Below are 24,375 nucleotides of genomic sequence, written 5' to 3' on the forward strand. Positions count from 1 at the left end.
CCAGTAGTTGAAAGGCTAAAAACAAAAAGTGGGCAGCGGGTAAGTTCAGAGTCCCCAATGTCAGATAAACTGACTACCTTAAAAAAGAAAAAGAAAAAAGGGGCCGGGCATGGTGGCTCACCCCTGTAATCCCAGCACTTTGGGAGGCCGAAGCAGGCGGATCACAAGATTGAGAGATCGAGACCATCCTGGCCAACATGGTGAAACCCTGTTTCTACTAAAAATACAAAAATTAGCTGGGCGTGGTGGTGAGCGCCTGTAGTCCCAGCTACTCGGGAGGCTGAGGCAGGAGAATCGCTTGAACCTGGGAGGCAGAGGTTGCAGTGAGCTGAGATTGTGCCCCTGCACTCCAGCCTGGCGACAGAGCGAGACTCTGTTTCAAAAAAAAAAGAAGAAAAGGGAAATATAAGCTTTTGCCTGATATGAAATCTGCAAATACCATGGACCCACAATACCCTTTGCTGACACTCCAAGGCAGTAGACAACTGCTTGGGTTTAGGAAAAATCAGGGGGAACTCAAGACTGATCCAGGCAAGAGGCAGCTGCTTGGTGACAGAGCCCCAAACTGCCCCACCCCTGCTCCGACTCCTGCTTCTTAAGGCCCAAGTGACCAGAGGTATAGAATAAAAGAAAGGGTTGGCTGGGCCCCTGACCCCACCAACAGGGTGGTCTCTGAACCCGACAGCTGGTACAAACAGCCCTGGCAGTGTGATACTCCAAATGAGTACATCTTGTCCTCCCAAGATCCTTGGAAATCGAAGCTTTGCTATGCTCATTACTGAGAAGGCTCTGGCGCCCTTCAACCCATTTGTATCTCTTCAACCTCTCACTAAACATTTGTTGTCTGGCAGGCACAGCTGCAGGCTCCTAAAAGCCATGGCCCCAGACCTCTGGGAAGCTCCCCTGAAAGAGGTCAAGGTGAGGAGTATCCCAAAGGGCATTGTGTTGGATTCTGGAAGCAAGTGGACACCAGGACACCACAAGATTGATCACAAGAAATCCATGCCTTTGTTTTCAGAACTTGCTTGCATCTTTCCTCATGTGGCACCTAGAAGCCAGTAAGTTGGAGGAGATTGATTCTACCCAGAGAGAAGTCTACAAGAGTCTAAGGAAGTAAATCAAAATAGCAGTGCATCTAGCAGCCCGGTGACCTATTTCCTGAATTGGATGTTGGAATCATCTTCCCACAGAACAGCCAATTGTGATGTGTTAGTATTTTCATGCTGCGCAGCCCTCTGGCATGGAAGTGCTGCCCCATTCCTTCCCAAGGAAATTCCACTGCAGGCAATGTTATGATTAGTGGACTAATAACACTTGTCGTTGGAACACTCAGACAAAGCTGCAATGTGGACTGGCCTCCAAGTCCCTTAATCACCTATTTCATCATCTCGACACTGAAGCCCTGGCAATAGGGATGGACTTGTGGATCCCAATAATTAAGCAAAGGGACAGCTGCTTGCTTGCATGGGGATCTCCCTTCCTTCCATTCATAATCCCAAGCCGACCCGGGGTGTTAACTGGTGTGGTTACCACATCTAATACTGGATGGCAGCTAGAAAAAGAGATGCTGCAGGCTAATTCTGAAGCAAGTCACCTGCCTGTTCACTCCTAACATTCAGGCACACACAGTTTCCTTGTGATTAGCTTGCTGGAGTTCTGGACAGGGGCCAGGGGAGAAAGGCCAGGAAGTGTGTGTGTGCTAATGCACCTGCCCCTGATTGGGAGCACCACTGATCCCCAACATTCTAGCGGAGTGCTCCATTACCCTTCCTCCTGACATTGCATGGGCAGTTGGAAAGATGTGGAAGCTCTAACCATGCTGAGGTCTACGAAAAAGCCAGTTTGGTTTATGGGAAGTCAGGTGGGGGCGCCGAAAGGAAAGTCCACTCTATTCCTTTATTCTGGTTCCTTTTGATTGAACTTTGAACCAAATCGCAGTTAATTTGCTGAAGGCAGATGCTTATGGTGTTTGAATGAACTGATTTAAAAGTGAGCATGGATAAAAGGAGAATGGATAACACAGACAAGTAGGGGAGAGTGAGGCTGATGCAATCACAGAGGGAGGAAAAGAATCTTCAGGGACTTGCTGATTTCTCAGAACTGCCGGTTATCCTCACACCAGTGCACTTAACCTCCTTTGTGACTCTGAGAGCCATTGGGGCTTCTTGGCCACATCTTTGAGGGAAGAAAGAAACACATAAAGAGAAAACTAAGACTAGGGAAAGGGGAAGACTAGTGAGAGCAAGACAGAGAGGCTGAGAAAAAAGAAAATAAAAAGGAGAAAGGTCAATTATTGTTGGAAGGTGTCGTGTTAACAGCGATGTCTGCAAGCCCTTAGCAGAAGCACTGGAGCTCTGGGGTGCCTGGAACTGGCTTCAGGGAGAAGCACTTTCCCAGTGCACAGTATTCAATTATTTGAAACACATCAGCAGTTCTCTCGAAAACAAGACACAAGGCAGACAATCCTCAGCTATTTTATTCCCACAGATGTTCTGTTCTATCTCCAAGGTTCCTGACATAACTACACTGTTCTTGGGGTTCAAACGGGCTCGTTCCCAGGGTGAGACAACTGCACCTAAGCCAAGTGAGCAAATCCCAGGTTTCCAGCCCCCCTGGACCCAGGTACCCAGAGAAAAGAATTGCTTCTGCTCTCTTCCCCACCCTCTCTGGGAAGTACAAACTGTCCGGGTGACCAGACAGCTCATGGAGCAAAGGCTCAAACATTTTCTGGGAAAGTCCCACCCCAATCTCTTTCCCACTGACCTTTCCAAAATTCATTTGGCTTTGTTTTTGGGCTCCACAAGTTATGAAAGTTAGCTTCCAGGGGAGCCAGAGATGAGGCATTCCCAATGTGGGATTTAGAACTCTTCATTTCTACCAAAGTGCCAGAGTAGAGTTTTGGGGCTGTTGTTTCTCCCTCATATTTAGACAATGACGCAAAACCTGTTGATTTGTTTAGACACAATTGTCCCTCAGCAGGACAGATGGTATTCAACAGAATGGAATAATTAGGAGATTTAAAAGAAATAATTATGTGGGAAAATATGGTTGGAGTCAAACATGCCTGGTAATCTATATGAGGAATTCTGGTTTAAAATGTGGGTAAAATTTATCATTGTAGATTCTGTTCCTTGTTATCCTGAAGGATAACTCCTTATCGATAAGAGATGTTTCATGTCGTGCCGTTAAAGACAAACATGATGTTTTAAGACTCGTGGGAACAGTGACATGAAATGTTCAGTTTATTTTCATCTCTTCCTGGGGAAACTGAAGTTCCTGGTGAAACAACTTTACGAGGCAACGACTTAATGACACTAAATGGTTTTTAAAAAATAACACAGCAGGGTGGGAGTGTGTGTGAAAGGGACTGTTTTGTTAAATTGATTTTTTTATTCAACTTCGAGGTACCTATGGTTTTTCATAGCTCAGGGTCCAAAAGTGGGAACTGTTTTTTGAAACAGACACTTCTTGAAATGCAAGCTTCATGTGCAATGCCCTTTCCTAGGCAACATCACTCCTATGCCTACACTGGTGAGGATGAGAGAGCCTGCCTTCAACACTATCCCAAGCCAGCTGACTGCTAGAGCAAACAGGAAGCCTCAGTGTAGGGAGGAAGCTGGTTAATTCCAGCTAATGCTCTTGGCCACATGGCTTACCTCTTGCCTCTCTCCATAGCCAATGCTACCAAGCTCTCTTTTACTTGTGTGATCTGACAAAGACAATGCAGCAAGTTTTTGGGGTGCCTGAGCCAGAATGGCAATGTACAATAAGATTTGCCCCATTCAAAAGGTCGGGAACCAGGAGAAATTCTGTTTTTTGGATTACTGGATTTGGGATTATTATTTGCATTTTATTTAAGTGAGGCATTACTTAAATCTGGTCTTGATTTCAAAGATTAATTCTAACTTAAAAAATCTATAATTCTTTGGCATTGTCTACTGAAGCTGAACATACACATATCCTAGGACCTAAAAATTCCACCCCTAGGTATACCCAATGGAAATATATGCACATTTGCCCCAAGACACAAATACAGCAATATTCATAACCACATTATCATAATGGTAACACTGAAAGTAATTCAAAGGCCTTCAAAAGTCGAATGGATCATTGTGATAAAGTCATTCAGGCTGTGTGCAGTGGCTCATGCCTGTAATCCCAGCACTTTGTGAGGCCGAGGCGGGTGGATCACCTGAGGTCGGAAGTTCAAGACCAGCCTGACCAACATGGAGAAACCCTGTCTCTACTAAAAATACAAAATGAGCCAGTCGTGGTGGCACATGTCTGTAATCCCAGCTACTCGGGAAGCTGAGGCAGGTGTATCGCTTGAACCCGGGAGGTGGAGGTTGTGGTGAGCTGAGATCGCGCCATTGCACTCCAGCCTAGGCAACAAGAGTTAAATTCTGTCTCCAAAAAAAAAAAAAAAAAAAAAAAAAGTCATTCAATAGAATACTATACTGCAATGACAGTCAATGATCAACAGCTGTAAGCAACCATGGAGATCTCACAAGCATGATGTTAAGCAAAAGAAGACAAACACAAAAGAGTATATCCTGTATGATTCTATTTATAGAAAACTGAATTGCATGCAAAGCTAATCTATGCTTTTAGAAGTCAGGACAGTGGTTACCTTTGACATGGAAGTCGCTGGGAGGGGTGTTAGGTTGAATGGCGGCCCCAGAAAAGATATGTCCATGTCCTAGAAGTTGTGAATGTGGCCTTCTTTGGGAAAAGGGCCTTTGTAGATGTAACTAAGTTAAGGCTCTCAAGATAAGTTCATCCTGGATTATCTGAGTGGGCCCTAAATGCAATGACAAGTATCATTATAAGAGATGGCAAAGGAGAAGGCACAGAAGAGGGAGAAGCAGAAGGCCATGTGACGACAGAGGCAGAGAATTCTGGAGTGATGCAGCCACAAGCCAAGGAATGCCTGGAGCCACTAGCTCCAAGAAGGAAGAGGCAAGGAAGGATTCTCCCCTACAGCCCTTGGAGGAAACACAGCCCTGCTGACACCTTGATTTCAGACTTCTGGCCTCTAGAACTGCAAAGGAATACATTTCTGTTGTTTTAAGCCATGAAATTTGTAGTAATGTGTTATGGCAACCGCAGAAACTAATATAAGGAAAGTGTTCTGTTTCTTGATCTGAGTATTGGTTACACGGTTATGTTCATTTTGTAAAAATCCAAGTTGTACACTAACGATTTGTGTACTTTTTGACATGGATATTATGCTTTGATAACAATTTTATTTTAAAAAATCTATCATTCTATAATCCAGTTTCCAATTACCCACCACTTTGGATAAAACAGAAGCTGACTTTATGAGGTTTTATTGTTTATGTTTAAGACATACTTCACAATAGCAGAGCCTTTTTACCAAATCAAAAAAGTATACCCGTAACAAATGTATGTTCATAGTCTTTCCCTCCACTGTAGTACGGTGAGGAGAACTTTGAAAGAAAAAATGTCAGAAGCAATGAGCAAGCATCTAATTTTCATACTTTCCTTTTTGTTAAATTAGGTAGCAAGGTAGTTTAGGGGTAACAAGTCTCTGAGACAGGAACTGTCTGGAAATTTTGGATAAGGAATAGACATACCCAATCACCGAGGAGGGAGAGAGTAACACCACCTTATTTTTGCTCAAAGCAGTTCAACTGTGACCCCTTTGTGGTAAACAACAATGATAATAAGCCAACTCCTAACCCCACCTTATTTGGCAATTTTGTAATGGGTGGAAGAAGCACTGTATATAGTTTGTCTGTTATTTAGAATGAGATGCAGAGATGGTGTCCTCTGTCTTGGGGAAAAAAAAAAAAAAAGAACCCACTTGGCAGCCGGTAAACAGTAAACCAGTGGAGGTTTCAGATTTTTCCAAAAGAATGAGATGCCTCCACACTGAGCATGTTTCCCATTTTCCACTCCCTCCAATCTCAGGCAGATGATTTTGAACGTGCACTCTCCTCTCACTGACTTGGAAGAAGTTAGCCCTTGCCAGAACTGTGGACTCAAGAAGAAAGCCAAGTGCAGATGGAAGTGGCTGTGGAGAGCAGGCCTGAATTCCCTCAGCAGGGATTACTGAGGAACAAAGCTGGCAGAGTGGGGATTTCAAACAGTCACAGGTGCAGGGGCTGGGTGGGGGATGGGCAGTGGGAAGAGCCTTTTTCCACCCTCATGCAGTCAGTTCTTATGTATGGCTGTCTAAAGGGGGCCACTGCTGCCTAAATCCAGGTATTGAATATGTAAGTTCAAAGAGACCTCATCACTGAAGATGGGCAGACAGGCTTACTGTTCCCTCGACAACAGAGTTGACACTTCCTGATTATCCCTGCCCAGGCACCGAGAGCACAGGACTGTGGCTGCACACCCTGGAGCATGGAGTGCGAAGTAAGGAAGACAACAGTGGGCTGGGCCGGGTGGCTCAAGCCTGTAATCCCAGGACTTTGGGAGGACTTTGGGAGGCTGAGGCGGGCGGATCACCCGAGGTCGGGAGTTCGAGACCAGCCTGGCCAACATGGTGAAACCCCATCTCTACTAGAAATACAAAAATGAGTTGGGCGTGGTGGCGCATGCCTGTAGTCCCAGCTACTTGGGAAACTGAGGCAGGCGAATGACTTGAACCCAGGAGGCAGAGGTTGCAGTAAGCAGAGATCACACCACTGCACTCCAGCCTGGACGACAGAGCGAGACTCTGTCTCAAAAAAAAAAAAAAAAAAAGAAAAGAAAAGAAAAAAGAAAAAAAGACAACAGTGGTTTTCTCCTTTCAACTCTGAGAGGGTGTTTTTAAAGTCCAAAGTAGGAATCAATAAAGTTTTGGCAATGGTCTCAGTGCTGACTTCCTTAAGGGGCTAAATTAGGTTCAAACTGATGACTCCTCTGTCCTCTCCTGCATTGGAATCCTCAAATGTGTGTGTTTTGTTCCATTTGGATGTCCTGTCTTTCCCCTTTTAGGATGTAAGCTACAGCAAGGGCTGGGCCTCCTTTTTCTGTTGTCGCCTTCTAGCTGTTGTCATCTACAGGCAGTTGTTAATGTAAAAAGAAAGAAAAAGGAAAGAAAGAGAGAGAAAAAGAAAAGAAAACAGAAACAGAAAGACAAGAAAATAAAAACAAAGACAGAAGTGAAATAGCACATGTTTCACAGCACGCCACTCTAGGATGGCCACAACAGTGACTTCTTCAGCAAGAAGAAAAACCATGCTCAAGGATTTGTTTGAGAGGGATTAATGTGAAATTACGGGACAAAGAGAAAAACAAAATCCCACCTAGAAGATGTAACAGAAAGGCAATGTTTGTGAGGCCAGATAATAACTAACTGACTTGAAAAGAAGTCAAAACATTAGGTAATGCAAAATTCTAAGCCTGAAACCTTGACTCTAACATATATTGCATGTTTTTTTCCTAATTCAGTTTTGTCTGTATGACATTCCGGCCAAATGTTCTAACCAAAAGCCCTTGGGGAAAGACTGAACATGAGACAATAGTTCATAATTCAATTCCATCAGCATTCACTGAATGCTTACTATGGGCTCCACTTTCTGTATGGTGCTGTGGGGAATGTGTAGAAAGCAGAAAATACAGTCAATGCCTGAAAGAAACTTGTCATTTTGTTGTCGGGGAGAGAAGACCTCCAAACATAAAACAATTAAAATAATTTAATTAGAAAATAAAGACGTAGTAAAGAACCAAAAGAAACATAAGTTACAGCAAAGATGTATGGTTCCGGCAAGAATGAATAATTAAACACCATAAAAATTCTGAAAACAGTAAGGAGAGGTCTGCAGGATGCAAATAAGGTAGACTCCTGGGATGTAGGGACAAGGCCAGCCAATGTCACTCTCTGAAAGAAGAAAAACTCCAGCCATTGATGCTATTAAGACTAGGGTACTATCTCAAAATCAGCAAGAGACTGAGTGGTTTCTAAAATCTCAACCATAAGGGATCAATTTAAAGGACTAACCAATACGAAATCAGTTATCTTGATGTGGTTGTGACGAAAGTTTTTGGTAACTGAACGTGAATAGCGAATAAGGACATCTGGATTGTAAGACGTTCTCAGCAAGTGTGTGGCATTGTTTAAGGAAGAGGACGTAAGTTCTTTAGGCCATCAGAAAGATACATTTTGGGCCGGGCGCGGTGGCTCATGCCTGTAATCCCAGCACTTTGGGAGGCCGAGGCAGGTGGATCACCTGAGGACAGGAATTCGAGACCAGCCTCGCCAACATACTGAAATCCCGTCTCTACTAAAAATACAAAAATTAGCCGGGTGTGGCACACGCCTGTAATCCCAGCTACTAGGGAGGCTGAGGCAGGAGAATTGCTTGAACCAAGGGGGCGGAGGTTTCAGTGAACCAAGATCATGCCACTGCACTCCAGCCTGAGTAACATAGAGAGACTCCATCTCAAAAAATAATGAAAAAAAAAAGGTATATTTTGGATGGGACCAGAGGAAACAACCTAAATGCTACTCTTCTCCCCGCTCCCTTGGTTATGATTCCTTAAAGAATAGTGGATACCCTAAAATCGTATCAGGTGACCCCGCCACTTATTACCCATGTAGCCTTGGGGATTGACTTCATTTCTCCAAGCCTCTGTTGCCACCGCTATAAAATGGGAATTATCGTAATACCTGTCCCCACTGGGTTATAGTGAGGATTCAATGAAGTAATACATGTTGAGTGCTTAGCACACGGCCAGCCACATAGCAAGGGCTCAGTATATTGTTTTTGTCAATCGGAATAACCTCCTGATTGTCACTAAAGGCTAGATAAACTACTTATGAGTTTTGGCTTTGGACTCAGATAGATCAAAGTCTACCTGTTGACTCCCTGTGCTCTGCTGTTTATAAGCTACGTGACTTTGGGCAAACTAGGCTGTTGGTTATTATTACTTTTGCTGTTTGTTATTTTTTTACTACCAGCCTGGGTTCCTAGGTACCTTGATACTGGGATTGGAAGTTGGAGGACACAAGTATTTCAGGTCCTGGAAAGACACATCCTCCTTGTCATTGAATAAATCGGTGTTCCAGATTATAGTCTCTTCTGAGTCCAGTGTGTGTGTATCAGTCTCCCAGAGTCTCCACCGGGTGATCTGGGAGTTCCTGTCTCAGGGACAAGCCAGCCTCTCTTGTCACCATCTACCTTCCAAAATGAGGAAGCTACTGGCTCATAAAACTAGAAATCCAGAGGCACATGGCTTCAGGGCCGACATAATTCTGTGGCCTTGGTTCCTTTTCCCCACTCTTCTCTTTGTCCTGGCCTCCTACTCCAGTTGACTTTACCCTCAAGCTTGAGTGAGATGTCTGCAGCAGTTGCAGACCTCACACCCATGTATGACAACATATGGAGTGAGAGAGATCTCTTTTTTTTTTTTTTTTTTTTTTTTTACGAGACGGAGTCTCGCTCTGTCGCCCAGGCGGGAGTGCAGTGGCCGGATCTCAGCTCACTGCAAGCTCCGCCTCCCGGGTTTACGCCATTCTCCTGCCTCAGCCTCCTGAGTAGCTGGGACTACAGGCGCCCGCCACCTCGCCCGGCTAGTTTTTTGTATTTTTTAGTAGAGACGGGGTTTCACCGTGCTAGCCAGGATGGTCTCGATCTCCTGACCTCGTGATCCGCCGGTCTCGGCCTCCCAAAGTGCTGGGATTACAGGCTTGAGCCACCGCGCCCGGCCGAGATCTCTTTCTTAACAATGAGGAAGCTTTCCTCAGAAACCCACTGCACACTTTCCTTCATCTGTCATTGATATGAATTTAGTCATATGCCCATTCCCAAGTCAATCGTTGTAGCAAGGTATAGCTGAAAAATCCAGGGACATGGCATTACCAAGATTGGCTCAGGCTAATCAGGCTCCACCCACTGGAGCTGGAAGCAATCCCCAAAACTATACTTATATTAAACAATGTAAGAGGTAAAATGGATGGTGGGATATCAAACCACAATGGCTACCATCTTAAGTGTAGGAGATCTGTACTTCTTAATGTTACAGATAATGAAAAATAACCCTACCATAAAGAATTGGCCAGTCCCTGAAAGCCAGTTGAAGTTAAGGTCTATCTCAGTGACCTCTTTGGAACTATAGTCATATCCGCAGTAACAGGAATGTCACTGCCTGGAAAAACAGGGTCCTTTTCTAAAATGGGCTTTCCCTTCTGGCCAGACTCCTTGGTCCAGAACTGCAGTTGATAGGATCTTTGGGAGAGGTTTCCTTGGCCTTTTGTTTGAATATTGTGCCCCCTTTATGATTCTATACATGAAAAGGAAACCAGCCCTTTCCAGCTATGTCAGGACCCTGATTAATGCCTCAGTAGCAAGCACTACCCAAACCACAGTAAGTCCAGTTCCTTCCTTTCCCAGAAGGAAGCTAACATGCTCTCCCTTTGTTGCAAGGTGCTGGGTTAGAAAACACCAGCATTAGTTTCAGAGGGAGGTAAGTAATCCCTGAAATCTGTTCCCCTCCCCACCTCTCCCTTGTTTTTGTTGAATTTAAAATGAATCAGCTTGAGAATTGAAGATTCACCCATGCCAAGGTTGAGGATAACACACATTGACACAGGCAAAGCCAGATTACTTGCAGTGCTCAGTGTGACACTCTGTTCTGGAGGGTATACAATCAAAGGCCTGTGGCCTGAGGTTCAGTTCCCATCATCAGCTTCCTCCTTGACCTGTTTTTAATTTTTCAAAACTCCCACCCCTCTTGCAGAATAGTTTCACTTCCTTGCCTGACCTCTGCTTTGTCTTGCTGGGCAGGTTGCCTTGTTCTCCTTCAGCTGGCCAGGCTGGCTGGCTGCCTCATTGTCCCAAGAGACAGGAAGGCACCCTTTACATCTCTCTGCTGTTGGTCCATTTTTACTGCCTTTCTGGAGTTAACATCAAGGACTTTAAAAACATCTTGGTAAAGGCAGATGTAGAGGCTAGATAGGATTGTGGTCACCTTGGCCCTCATTTTTCTTGCTGCTTACAGAGTAGGAAAATTGAATGCTGTTTTTGGACTTGACCCAATACTTCTTCTGTCCAGAAAGCCCATAACTCACTCTCCAATGACTTGTTTGGCTCCACTGGCCATATCACGTATCATATATTATAGATGATATATCACAGTCATTGGCAAAGTTAACTGATGCCCAGGCTCCACTCACAGATCCCAGCGTCGAGACTGCCAGAGGTAACCATACATTAACATTAGTGAGACATGGTGGGCTGTTAAACCAATCTGTACAATTTGAGGTGAAAGGGTGGAAGTGAATAGACTTCCAAGTCTCTTGGATTAGTATCAGTATAATTTCTTTTGGACTGTAAATACTTCAAAAGATCGTATTTTCTACATTGCTTGGATTTTGTTTTTCAAATTATGTGAATATTGTTTACAGAACATTGTGCTCAATGTTCAAGGGGCTACAAGGGTTTCAGTAAGGGATACAGGCCACATGCTTTGGAAAAAATAAAAACAGCCCAAGGCAGTATATGCTAAGAGGAATGGTATAGAGTAGGCTATAAGGGTGACAGAAGCACAGAGGACTTTATCCTTAGTTGATGTGTAACAGCTTAAACTCATTTCTAAGCATTGCCCTTAGGCCTTCTCATTCAGGACAATGACATACTCTGGGAGAGGTGGGGTGGAACACCATCGACCACCTAGAGTTAAATGAAACCTCTCATTAACCCATGGCCAATCGGCACCAAGAGCAGCCTGTTTAGTTGCTTGTTTCCTGTGGCTAACGCGGGCCTATCCAGGAGGCCAAAAGAGCATATGCCCAAAGGTTTGTGTGGCAGCTTGCATTCTGATGGAGAAGAGAAGATAAATGAGGAGGGGGTGGGGAAAGTGGTGACCTGACCTCCCTGGGAAACACCCTGCTATATTTCGAGTCGCCCGGTCACTCAGCTTAATGATTTTAAAAGAAGACATTATTTTGTTCAGTGGCCTGTAGTGAAATTTGCACTCTGCCAAGGAAGAGAAAATAAATGTGTGTGGGAGTGGGGAAATAGTAGGGACCTCCTTGGGAAATTCTCTGCTAGTCACTCAGCTTATTAATTTTTAAAAGAGACATCATGGGATCAGAAAGAGAACCCTGGCCTGAGAGTCAGGAAACTTGCTGTGTGGTGGGCCTGTTAGCAGCTGCAGGGAGAATATCAGCCTCTCGGAACCCCAAAGAGGCATTCATAATGATGATAATGCCACCAACATTACAATGTACACTACTTAACACTTTTCAAAGCACTTTTGGATTCACTACCATAAAATCATAGAATATTAAGAGCCAGAAAAGGACTTTGAAATTATCCAGTATGGCTTCCCACCCTAGACAAGAAGCCCTGTGAGAAAGCCAGTTTAGCAAGTAGCACGATCTCCATTTTAAAGAAAAACAAACAGGATTTAGAGTTTAAGGCCAAGGTGATCCAGTCAGTTAGTGACAAAACTGGCCTTAGATACGCTAATCCCAGGTTCTCTCTATGCTATCACATGTCTAGGCAACATGATGAAACCCTTTCTCTACAAAAAATACAAAAAGTAGGCGGGCGTGGTGGCACCTGCCTGTAGTCCTAACTACTCGGGAGGCTGAGGCATAAGGATTGTTGAGCATGAGAGGTGGAGGCTGCAGTGAGCCAAGATCGTGACACTGCATTCCAGCCTGGGTGACAGTGTGAGACTCTGACTCAAAACAAAACAAAACAAACAAACAAAAATCAACAACAACAAACAGGCATGGTGACGTTTGCCTGTAGTCCCAGCTACTCGGGAGGCTGCAGTGGGAGGATCCCTTGAACCTGGGAGGTTGAGGCTGCAGTAAGACATGTTCGTGCCACCGCACTCCAACCTGGGCGACAGAAGAAAACAAGAACCAAATGCCTACACAGAAATATCCACAGGACTGACGAGGTAGTCAAAGAGTGCACTTGTTTCTGAAGTTAAAAATTTGAGCTTGTTGAGATATTTCTATAAAAAAATCAAGATTTTAAATTGCTGCCTAATACCTGGATTTTAAAGAAAACTCTGTTCAGTTCATAATTAATTCTTTTTGTGTTATTAACATATAGAAAAATACTAGCTGATCAGTTTCCATTTCTATCTGCTCATTCCTTTAATTTTTCTCCTTTCCCACAAATAGAAGCTGTATTGCAATAAGCATATCTTGCCCCTGGCCTCCATTCCAAGAACATCTGGAAATAGTGTTAGTTAAATAGCAATGGGCTTACACAGAGCTATAATTTTTCTAGCTATAAGGAAGCCCCCACCATCCCCACTCCTATCACCAGAGAGGCGTGGGTGAGCTACCCCAAAGCTCTTTTGCTTGGAGAACAAGAGGAGAACAAGCAATGGAATCTTGCAGATAACCCTAACCAAACACCACCCAGGCAGAAGGGCCCTAACCTGTCGAGTGAGATTCCTCCAGATACATTTTATACTATCAAGGTTTAAATTCATCAGAAAAAAAACTAATGCAATTTATCAGAAAATGTTTAAGAGAGAGTAACAGAGCTGCTGGGATATACTCAAATATAACTTTCTAAGCCTAAATTGCATAATATCCTTTTTCCAGATCCTTTTAGTTTGTTTCTTATTCCAGAAAGAACCTTATATGGAACTGCACGCATTTGGCTCAGTACAAATTTGGCCCATGTTGAGCCTCTTAGACTTGGCCCACCACAAACTCATGCTGTCAACCACAGTTTGGTTCCCATCACTGCCCAGTTGTTCCTGATATACCGTATGCTGTGAATATCCCAATCTTTCTCCTCGGGCCCCCAAGTCTTCTTCCTCTCAACTCTCCCATTTTTAGTAGATGAGCTTGACAATTGGGTTGCTGAAAACATTTACGCTATGGGTCTGAACTCTCCTAGCTATTGGAGATGCGAGAGCATCTCTAATTAGATGAAGATTTTTCCTAAATACTAAGTTACTGCCTCCTACTCTGCTCTAGAATTCATTTCTTCCCACTTTCTCATTCCCACATTTATTTTCTTCTTTTAGACCTCTGCTGTTCTAGATAGTAACCTCTTGCCACGTGTGGCTATTTAAATGTAAATGAATTATGATTGGGTGCAGTGGCTGAAGCCTGTAATCCCAGCACTTTGGGGAGCCGAGGCAGGCGGATCACCTGAGGTCAGCAGTTCAAGACCAGCCTGGCCAACATGGTGAAACCCTGTCTCTAATAAAAATACAAAAAAAAAAAAAAAATTGCCTGGTGTGGAGGTGCCACCTGTAGTCCCAGCTACTCAGGAGGGGGAGGCAGGAGAATCGCTTGAACCTAGGAGGCAGAGGTTACAGTGAGCCAAGACCATGCCACCGCACTCCAACCTGGGCAACACAGCAAGGCTATGTCTCAAAAAAAAAAAAAAAAAGAAAAGAAAAGAAAAATGTAAATGAATTATAATGAAATAAAACTAAAAATTTAGTTTATTGATTGTGCTAGCCACATTTCAAGTACTCAACAGCCACGTGGTGCTAGCGGCTGCTGAATGGGATGTTGCAAATGTATATAATTTCCATCGTCGTGGAAAGTTCTAGTGGACAGCACTGCTCACCAGGGACCTCTGATTTATTTCCTATCCCATGGGCTCTTCAATCTCATGCAGACAGCTGCATCACCATCAACAACAACAACATCAACAACTGCTCCACAAGTGACCCTCCTACCCTTCCAGCTACCAGTCTCTAGAATGCCGCCAAACTTTTAGAATGAATGCTGCTTTCCTTTCTTGCTCCTCTGCAATCTGTCTTCTGACCTTCTCGACAGAAATAAAGCCACCAAAGACTTTTGGGGCATCTTCTACCATTTTATTTTCATTCATCACCCTCCTAAAAATGTCTCCTCTCTATCCTGTTCCTCCCATCTCTTGTCCCTGGCACGCTACCATTGCTGAAGAAGTGTTGGTTAAATAAGACAATAAGCTTCCCTCCTTGATCATTCACTCCTCCAGGATCCTTCATCCTACATCTCCCTTCTGTTGCAAAAGCCCGGTCCTCTGCTCTTCTTTTGTCAGCCCTTCTCTCATGAGCTCATCTTCTCTCACTTGCCTTTAACTATCTGCTCTGTATAAAAATGGGTCTCAGTTTCACAACTCAAGCTGTCAATTTCTCACTTCCATGACTAGCATTACTGGAGAGCACCAAGAATAAATGTTTGTATTATTAATGACTGCCCCCAGTGATGCAAGGAAATCTGCCCTCCAACCCAGTTAATTCCTATGTTCCTCGCAAAACTGTCAGGGCCAACTCTGTAAGAAGTTATCAGTGCTCTTCTGTGAGGCTGCATTGTGAGATTTCTGGGCTTGTGAAGAGTTAGGGACTCAAGGGGGCAGAAACAAAGGCTGTAAGATGAAAGACATGGGATGGCTCTGGCCAAAGGAACTTTGTCCATATAACAGTTCTGCCACAGTTTTTTCTCAGGACTAGTTTCAAAGTCTCAGGATGCTACAGAAGTTCGTTTTTCTTTGCATTTCTTCTTCTCCTTTTGTTTTATTTCAGAGGGGGAAGTAGGTTAGTAACCTCCACATTGCCTCTTCATTGAGAACTACATAATGCTGTAGATTAAAATGGAAAACCAGTCACTTTCAGAAGGGCAATATCATGCAATAAGCCTGCAGCAAATTATACCTTGGTGTTACATGAAGGAAGTTGACAGGACAACACATTCTTTCCCTTCTCAAAATGAATGTAGAAAGTACACTGTAACCTTTACCAGCATATGATGTCTATAACTAACATGAAGGAAAGTCAGAACTTTTTTTTCCTCCCCTTGGCTTTTTTTTTCTTTCAACAGACACATTGCTTTGCTGATCAGAAAGCTAAGAAAGTGAGTAGGTAGAAATATACAGCTCATTCAACTAAATGAAAATTAATGTAATACAGACAACACAGTGCAGGCTGCTTGATTTTGTTACATTTAACTTAAAGACTACCAGGCCCTGACAAACATCCTTGAAATGTAAATTCAACATTCAAAACCCACAAGTCACACTAAGAGCACTGGGAAACAGGAGAAATATACACTGGACAGATGCAGGCAGTCCCAAGGCTCGGTGATCTTTTACAGCTAGAAGGTCAAGGCAGTTATTTCACAGTGATTTGTAGGAAAAGAAAAACAAATTGAAAAGAGGGCATTCATGTATATATGAGATAATTGACATGGCAAAAATAACCCCCAAAGTGAGCATTTACTAGGCAATTTAGGTTAAAATGGTATAAAAGGCAGATTGTTTGGGCCAGCACATCCGCCTTTCTTGCACTTAAAGATAATTTGTAGATGAAGAAACTGCTTTCTTTAAAAAAAGAAAGAAAGAAAAAGAAAATCCTCCTCCACAAAGCCTCCTTTCCCACAGCCTTCTCCCAAACAGATTATGTTGCTAGGTAAACATAAGCTACCAACAATTTCTGTACCAGTATATATAGCAAATTACACTTGAGAGGAAGCTTGCGAGCTTATGAAACAGATGGTAGATTTGTGTCGTGGCCCGAGAAACAATTGTGTTTTGGTAAAATGAGCCACTGCAAGTCTCCCTGACATTTTCCTAGCCTAATCGACATTGACTTTTCATGTCACGAAGTTGCATGAAAGAGCGGGATCATGTAGAAAAGCAGATAAGCATCAGAAGCAATGGCAAAGAGGATGCCCTTTTAGAGTTGGAATCATCAGTTTTAAACTTTGCGTTTAAATATACGATAACAGCAAAAAATAAACCAACACAGCTCCTAATGTATCACTCAGACCTGCCATCTGGGCTGAAGTCAAATTTAATAAGCCCAACGACATCAACTCTGCTTCTCCAACACTATAACTAATCTTAGAAAGGCTGGTTAAACAATCAAGGGCAGGAACGCGATGGTATAATCTTCTGTGAACTAGATGTAACCGGAAAATATATCCATGCTTATTTAGATTTTATAAAAAGAAATTTCAGAGACTTGAGGTCCTTACAGCTCACATTTCTCATCCAAACTAAACTGTTATTTGTTTAATAAGCAACTGGTTCACAACTGGACTTCAACTGTCCCACCACATCCTGGAACAAAGTGTTGAATCACACTCAGATCCACACTGACATCTGCAGGTAATTGAAACAGGACTTCTGTGAATTCGTTTCTCGACTCGGGAGTCTCAAACCATTCGCCACAGTAGTGTGCGAAACCATAAAACTTAAATACCCTGGATTACACAAAATATTTCTTTAAAAAATACTATCAATGTTTAAGTACTTTCACAGACTAAAATATTGCATATAGCATATGAGTTCCATCACACAGAAAACCCCACAAATGCATAGCTGTCTCTGCCTGGCGTAATTATGGTGTTTTTATTTTCACTTTAAACGTTTTTTTTCTATTTTTCATATATTCTCCAATGAGCATATGGTACTTTTACAATATGTTATGGCAAGGTTGCTACCTAAATTTTAACCTCAAACTTTCTGTTGTCCCTATCAATTTATATTCACATTAATCAAAACTTCAACAAAATCCGGCAGAATATTGTTTTATTGTAATAACTGCTGCCATGCAGCACACTTATTTATATAGGCTATCAAAACTCCTAAACATTCACAAGATAGGGAGTAGATTCAAGCTGCTTTAGTCTAATACATGCGATTTTTCTATAGTGCCTTTCCACTGAGCAAAATTTTAAAGTAACATTTATTGGATCGATCTATAATTACAGTTCTAGAAAAAAATGGAATCTGCTACCAAGAGACTCCTTCTACAATGACTGTCTGGGGGAAGCCTGTTTTTCTGGGCTTGTAAAAATCAAGTAACTCACTCAACTTCTGAGGTAAAAGTCAACACAGAAGGAAGGCTTTATTCTATATGTTGAAAATTAGATGTAATCGAAAAATCCATCAAGGATTTCTAGTGGTAGGAGAAAAAGGGGCAATTTCTTAAGGGCTCATTAACAAATTTAATCAACAAGCACTCATAAACATGCTGTCTTCCAATTTACAAATGTACTACATTTCAAACATTTATTGTTTTATTTTATGTATTTATTTATTTTGGCGCCTACAATGCATTTTCTTGAAGAGACAAAATTATGCTGGTTAGAGTGCCAATTTGATTCACAAAAGTAAAGCTAAAATACTGTAGGTTTGCAACGAAACGGTAGGAAGCAGTTTTAGCAATAAGATACATGTTGGAATGACTTTAACAATAAATTATTTTTCAGTTTTCTTATTTTGGTGCATGAGAAAATAATTATAGAAAGATAAGAAAGCAGGCCATTTTAAAGCACTTCAGATGCTAACATCCAATTTATCATGTAAATTTGCAACTTTTCTTATTTTTGATCTAGGCACACATTTTATGAGCATGGGCCGTGCTGAAGGTTTCACTTTAGCTAGCATGTGGAAATTAGACGGAAATTAGGGAGAAAAAAATAGGAGAGAGAGTTTGCCATGGAAAGTGGGCAAGAACTGAAACAGAAGCAGGGAGCGAGAACTATAGAAAACATAGATTTAGATTCAATTCCTTGCCTCCACGTTACTCATTCATTCATTCAACTATTAAGTGGTAGCTCTCATTGGTGAGTATAAGTACTCTGTAATTTGTTTGTTCGTTGATTTGACAAATGTTAATTGAGCATTTACTTTGTGCATGGAGCTGGGGATACCAGTGTGAACAAGATAGTCTGGTCACTATTCTTATACATTTGGTAACTAGTATGGAAGACAGACATTAAACAAACACTATAATTACAAGTCAGATAAGTGCCATAAAAGGTGAAGCCCAGGGAGATCAAGGAATGCCTAAACGGGAGAACTTAACCTAAGCTGGCATTGCTCCTCCTCTCCAAATAATCCAGATGGTCAAGTTGACTGTGTATTTTAAAGATATTTGCATCTCTTACTATGTGTGAAGTTGACTATCTTTTCATACACTTAAGGATCATTTGTATACTTTCTTCTGTGAACTATGTATTCATGTTTTTGCCCATTTTCCTCCTGAGACTTTTTAGCCTTTTTTCTTTAGATTTTAAAAGTTCTTTATATGTTTGGGATATTGGCCCTTTATTTAGTATATGCATTATAAGTATTTAGGTACCTCTCGGTTTCATCTTTTTTTTTTTTTTTTTTTTGAGATGTAGTCTTGCTCTGTCACCAGTCTGGAGTGCTCTCGGCTTACTGCAACCTCTGGCTCCTGGGATCAAGTGATTCTTTTGTCTCAGCCTCCCAAGTAGCTGGGACTACAGGCGTCCGCCACCACACCTGGCTAATTTTTTATATTTTTAGTAGAGATGGGGTTTCACCGTGTTAGCCAGGATGGTCTCCATCTCCTGACCTCGAGATCCATCTGCCTTGGCCTCCCAAAGTGTTAGGATTACAGGTGTGAGCCACCGTACCTAGCCTTCATCATCTTTCTTTTGACTTTGCCTATCTGATTTTTACCATGCAAAAAAAGGCTTTTACTTTAATTTTTATGTACTTGAAAATACTCATCATTTTATGGCATATGGATTTGGAGTCATATTTAAAAAGGCTTTCCCCACACCCAGATTATAAAGAAATTAATCCACGTTTTCTTCTAGTGCCTACATGGTTTTTTAAAAAAAAATATTTGGACCAGCTGGTACATATATGGTTTTTTTTTTTAATTTTATATGATAAGCTCCATTTGGAGCTTATTCTAGGGTACAATGTGAAGTATGGGACCAAATTACCTTTTTATCCAAATGGCTATCCAGTTATGCCAATAGAATTTCTTTAAAAAGTCCATCTTTGCCCCAATAATTTGGATATACCACGTTTATTAAAGATTACATTTTCATATATACTTGGGTCTATTTCTGGACTTTCTGCTTTGTTTTGTCTATTTAGACACGAGACCGATAATGGTAACAGGTTATAACACATTGATTAATTTTAAAAAAGAATTTGAAGTGACATGAAAAAAGAAGGGATTCAGCTTCCTTTACAGAAGAATGGATAGCTAATAAATGTGGAAGGAACAACAGAATTTGGAAAACATGCCTTTGTAGCCACTATGTTAAAAACTGATTCAGATAGGGATCATAATGAATGCTAAAACTATCAGATGAAAATTGCTGCCGGGCGCGGTGGCTCACGCCTGTAATCCCAGCACTTTGGGAGGCCGAGGCGGGCGGATCACAAGGTCAGGAGATCGAGACCACGGTGAAACCCCGTCTCTACTAAAAATACAAAAAATTAGCCGGGCGCGGTTGTGGGCGCCTGTAGTCCCAGCTACTCGGGAGGCTGAGGCAGGAGAATGGCGTGAACCCGGGAGGCGGAGCTTGCAGTGAGCCGAGATCGCGCCACCGCACTCCAGCCTGGGCGACAGAGCGAGACTCCGTCTCAAAAAAAAAAAAAAAAAGAAAATTGCTGGGGAACAGAACATTTACACGGTCATACTTTAAAGATATTAATTGAATATTAATTACAAAGGAGGAGAATGTGCCTTTACGATGGAGAAATCTGGATTACACTACTTTGGCCAAGTGATCAAACTTGGCAATAGGACAAATTGACATTGTATACCTCCTGACGAGATGCAATGGAAACCACCTATGTGGTATCCTTGCCAAAAATGTTTAACCTGAATATATTCATGAGGGAACAATGTGACAAATCCAAATTATAGGCCATGATACAAGATAACTGGCCTAAAGTCTTTGAAATGAATATTTCATGAAAAATGAAAAAAGTGGGAAACTTTTATATGAAAGACTACTAGAGATATGACAAGTACATGAATTTGTATGACCTTTGATCCTGAATTTGGGATCCTTGATTGAAATAAACAAACAAACAAAAGTTCTAAATGACATTATTGGGGCAATCGGGAAATTTGAATATGGGCTATGAATAAAATAATATTATTCTGTCAAAACTTTCTTGGGTGTGTTAACAAAATTGTGATTATATAGGTAAACATCCTTGTTTTTAGGCAATACAGGCTGAAGAAGTGTCTTGATATCTCCAAATTAATGTCAAATGGTTCATAAAATATGTATATATATATGTATGTGCTATGTAGCGTTATATATATGTATACACACAGAGAGAGAACAAATGTGGCAAAATGTTAACAAGTGTTTAATCTTCATGAAGGGTATATGGGTTTCTATTGTACTATTCTTTCAACTTTTCTGTAGGTTTGACTCTTTTAAAATAAAAAGTTGCAGGAAACAAAATCAATGTACAAAAATCATTAGCATTTCTATATGATGGCCAATAATGATCTAGCCATGAAAGAAAAGAAGGCAATCCCATTTACAATAGTTACAAAAATAAAATATGTAGGAATAATTTCAAACAAAGAGGTGAAAGATCTCTACAAGCAAAGCTACGAACACCGATAAAAGAAATTGAAGATGACATAGACAAATGGAAAAAAAAAAACCCATGCTCATGGGTTGGAAGAATTAATCTAGTTAAAATGACCACATTGCCCAAAGCTATCTATAGATTCGATGCAGTCCTTATCAAAATACCAACATAATTCTTCACAGAATTAAAAAAACAATCCTAAAATTCATACAAAACAAAAAAAAGAGCCCAAGTAGCCAAAACAATCCTGAGCAAAAAGAAAGCTGGAAGCATCACACATTACCTGACTTGAAAATATATTGCAAGGCTATCATAACCAAAACAGCATGGTGTTGGTAAAAAAAACAGACACATATACCAATGGAACAGCATAGGGAACTCAGAAGTAAAGCCACATACACAGTCAACTGATTTTTGACAAAGCCAGCAAGAACTTACCTGAGGAAAGGACACTTTCTTCAACAGTGCTGGGAAAAATGAATAACCATATGCAGAATGAAATTGGACCCCTATCTCTTACCATATACAAAAATCAACTTAAAATGGATTAAACATAAGACTTGAAACTATAAAAACACTACAAGAAAACCTATGGAAAACTCTCCTGGACATTGATCTAGACAAAAAATTTATGACTAAGACCTCAAACGCACAGGCAACAAAAACAAAAATAGGCAAATTAAACTAAAAATCTTCTGCACAGTGAAAGAAACAATCAATAGAGTGAAGAAACAACCTGTTGAATGTGAGAAAATATTGTGAACTATTCATCTAATGGGGACTTAATAACCAGAATATACCAAGAACTCAGATAATAGGAAAACAACAAATATTCCCACTAAAAAATGGGAAAAGGACATGAATAGACATTTCTTAAAAGAAAACATACAAACAGCCAACAGGTATATGAAAAAATACTCTACATTACTAATCATCAGATAAATGCAGATCAAAATCACAATGAGATATCATCTTACCCCAGTCAGAATGGCTACTACTAAAAAGACAAAAAATAAGAGATGTTGGTGAGGATGCAGAGAAAAGGAATTCTTTTTTCTTTTTTTGAGACGGAGTCTTGCTCTGTCACCCAGGCTGGAGTGCGGTGGTGAGATCTGAGCTCGCTGCAACCTCCACCTCCTGGGTTCAGGTGATTCTCCTACCTCAGCCTCCTCAGTAGCTGGGACTACAGGTGTGTGCCACCACGCCTGGCTAATTTTTGTATTTTTAGTAGAGACAGGGTTTCACCATATTGGCCAGGCTGGTCTCGAACTCCTGACCTCATGATCCACCTGCCTAGGCCTCCCAAAGTGCTGGGATTACAGGCATAGCCACCACGCCCGGCCAGGAACTCTTATACATTGTTGGTGGGAATGTAAACTAGTATAGCCACTATGGAAAACAGTATGGAGATTTCTCAAAAAACTAAAAATAGAATTACCATTTGATCTAGCAGTCCCATGTATCTACCCAAAGGAAAAGAAATCAATATATCAAAGGGATACCTGCACTCCTATGTTTACTGCAACACTATTCACAATAGCAAAGATATGGAATCAACCTAAATGTCCATCAACAGATGAATGGATAAAGAAAATGTGGTACATATACACAATTGAATACTATATGGTTATACAAAAGAATGAAATCGTGTCATTTTCAGCAACATCGATGGAACTGGAAGTCGTATCTTAAGTGAAATAAGCCAGGCACAAAAAGACAAATATTGAATGTTCTCACTTATATGTGGGAGCTAAAAAACTTGATCATATGGAGATAGAGAGTGGACAGACAGATAACAGAGACTGGGAAGGGTGAGTCGGGAGTAGGGAGGAGGATGAAAAAAAGTGGGTTAAAGGGTACAAATATACAGTAAGACAGAAGGAATAAATAAGGTGTTTGACAGCACATTAGGTTGACTATACTTAACAAAAATATATTGTACTTGGGTTATGGACACCCTAAATACTATACATGTTACATTATATACATGTAACAAAATTTCACATATACCCCATCAACTTGTACAAAAAAAATTTTTTAATTATGAACTTCCATTTCTTTTTTTTTCATTTCTACTTTTAGTTTAGTCTCCATACAGACTGTCAAAAAATGCCGATGCCAACTATATTTCAAGCCATCATGGCGGGGTATTGGGAAAAGTTTTCAATTAGCAATAATCACTCCTTAGACAAACCTCACTGGCTATGATGTTGCCACTGCACAAAACTGAACTTCTATTTCTTTAGAGTGGAAAAAAATTACAAAATTTTCAGTTTAATTTGGAACATAATAAATACATATACCTTTTGACCTAGTAATTCCACCTCTAGGAATTTATCTGACATATGTTCAATGTTATTCATTGCAGCATTGTTAGATAATAGCAAAAGACTGGAAGCAATATGTTTCCTTCAATAGGGGGCTGGCAAAATGAAATAGAATAAAAAACAAAGAAGCTCTTTGTAGACTAATATGAAGTCATTTCCAAGATACAGTGTTAGGTTAAAAAAAAAAAAAAAGGTAAGGTACATAACAATACCTATAGTATTGTATTTGATAGAATAAATGGCCCCAGCTCTTCCCCTCCCTAAGCCCATACACCCTGCAATGTGACTTTGCAGCTCCTCACATTCCTTGAATCCAGGCTAGCTAGCCTGTGGGTTGCTTTGGTCGACAGAATAAGACAGTAGTTATGTTGTGCCAGAACCAAGTCTAGGCCTCCAGAGGCCTTCTGTGCTTCTGTTCTTGTGGAGTCCTGACACTACGATGAGAACAAGCCCAGACTAGACTGCTTATGGGTAAGAGACCTCATGAAGTAGAGCTGAACAAGACCAGCTGAAGCCATTCTAGACCAACCAACCCCCAACTGACCCATCAACTAACCAGCCACAATGATCTGAGCCTGGCCCTGAATAGTAAATACTCCCAGCTTACCCATAGGCTCATGAGAAAAAAACGAATAATTGTTTTAAGCCGCTTAGGTTTTTGAGGGGAAAAGGAGAGGGAGGTCATGTAGTAATCGCTCATACAAATATGCTACCATTTGTGTAAAATTTCAGAAAAAAAAAGACTATATAGATGGATTTGTTTACATATGCAAACTTTCTCCGTA

The 24,375-nt window shown here is 41.3% G+C and overlaps 1 protein-coding gene and 1 non-coding gene across 2 annotated transcripts in view; both read right to left on the bottom strand.

Moving 5' to 3' along the window:
- Positions 1-24,375, bottom strand: part of PLAC1 (placenta enriched 1) — a 198,513-nt gene that overhangs the window by 171,102 nt on the left and 3,036 nt on the right. The gene's annotated exons all lie outside the window — the stretch shown is intronic.
- On the bottom strand, positions 23,351-23,491 carry LOC123571551 (U4 spliceosomal RNA). The gene has a single exon (XR_006695691.1). It is a non-coding gene; the product is annotated as a U4 spliceosomal RNA (small nuclear RNA).

Source organism: Macaca fascicularis, chromosome X (genome assembly GCF_037993035.2).
Source record: "Macaca fascicularis isolate 582-1 chromosome X, T2T-MFA8v1.1".
Classification (NCBI taxonomy): Eukaryota; Metazoa; Chordata; class Mammalia; order Primates; family Cercopithecidae; genus Macaca; species Macaca fascicularis.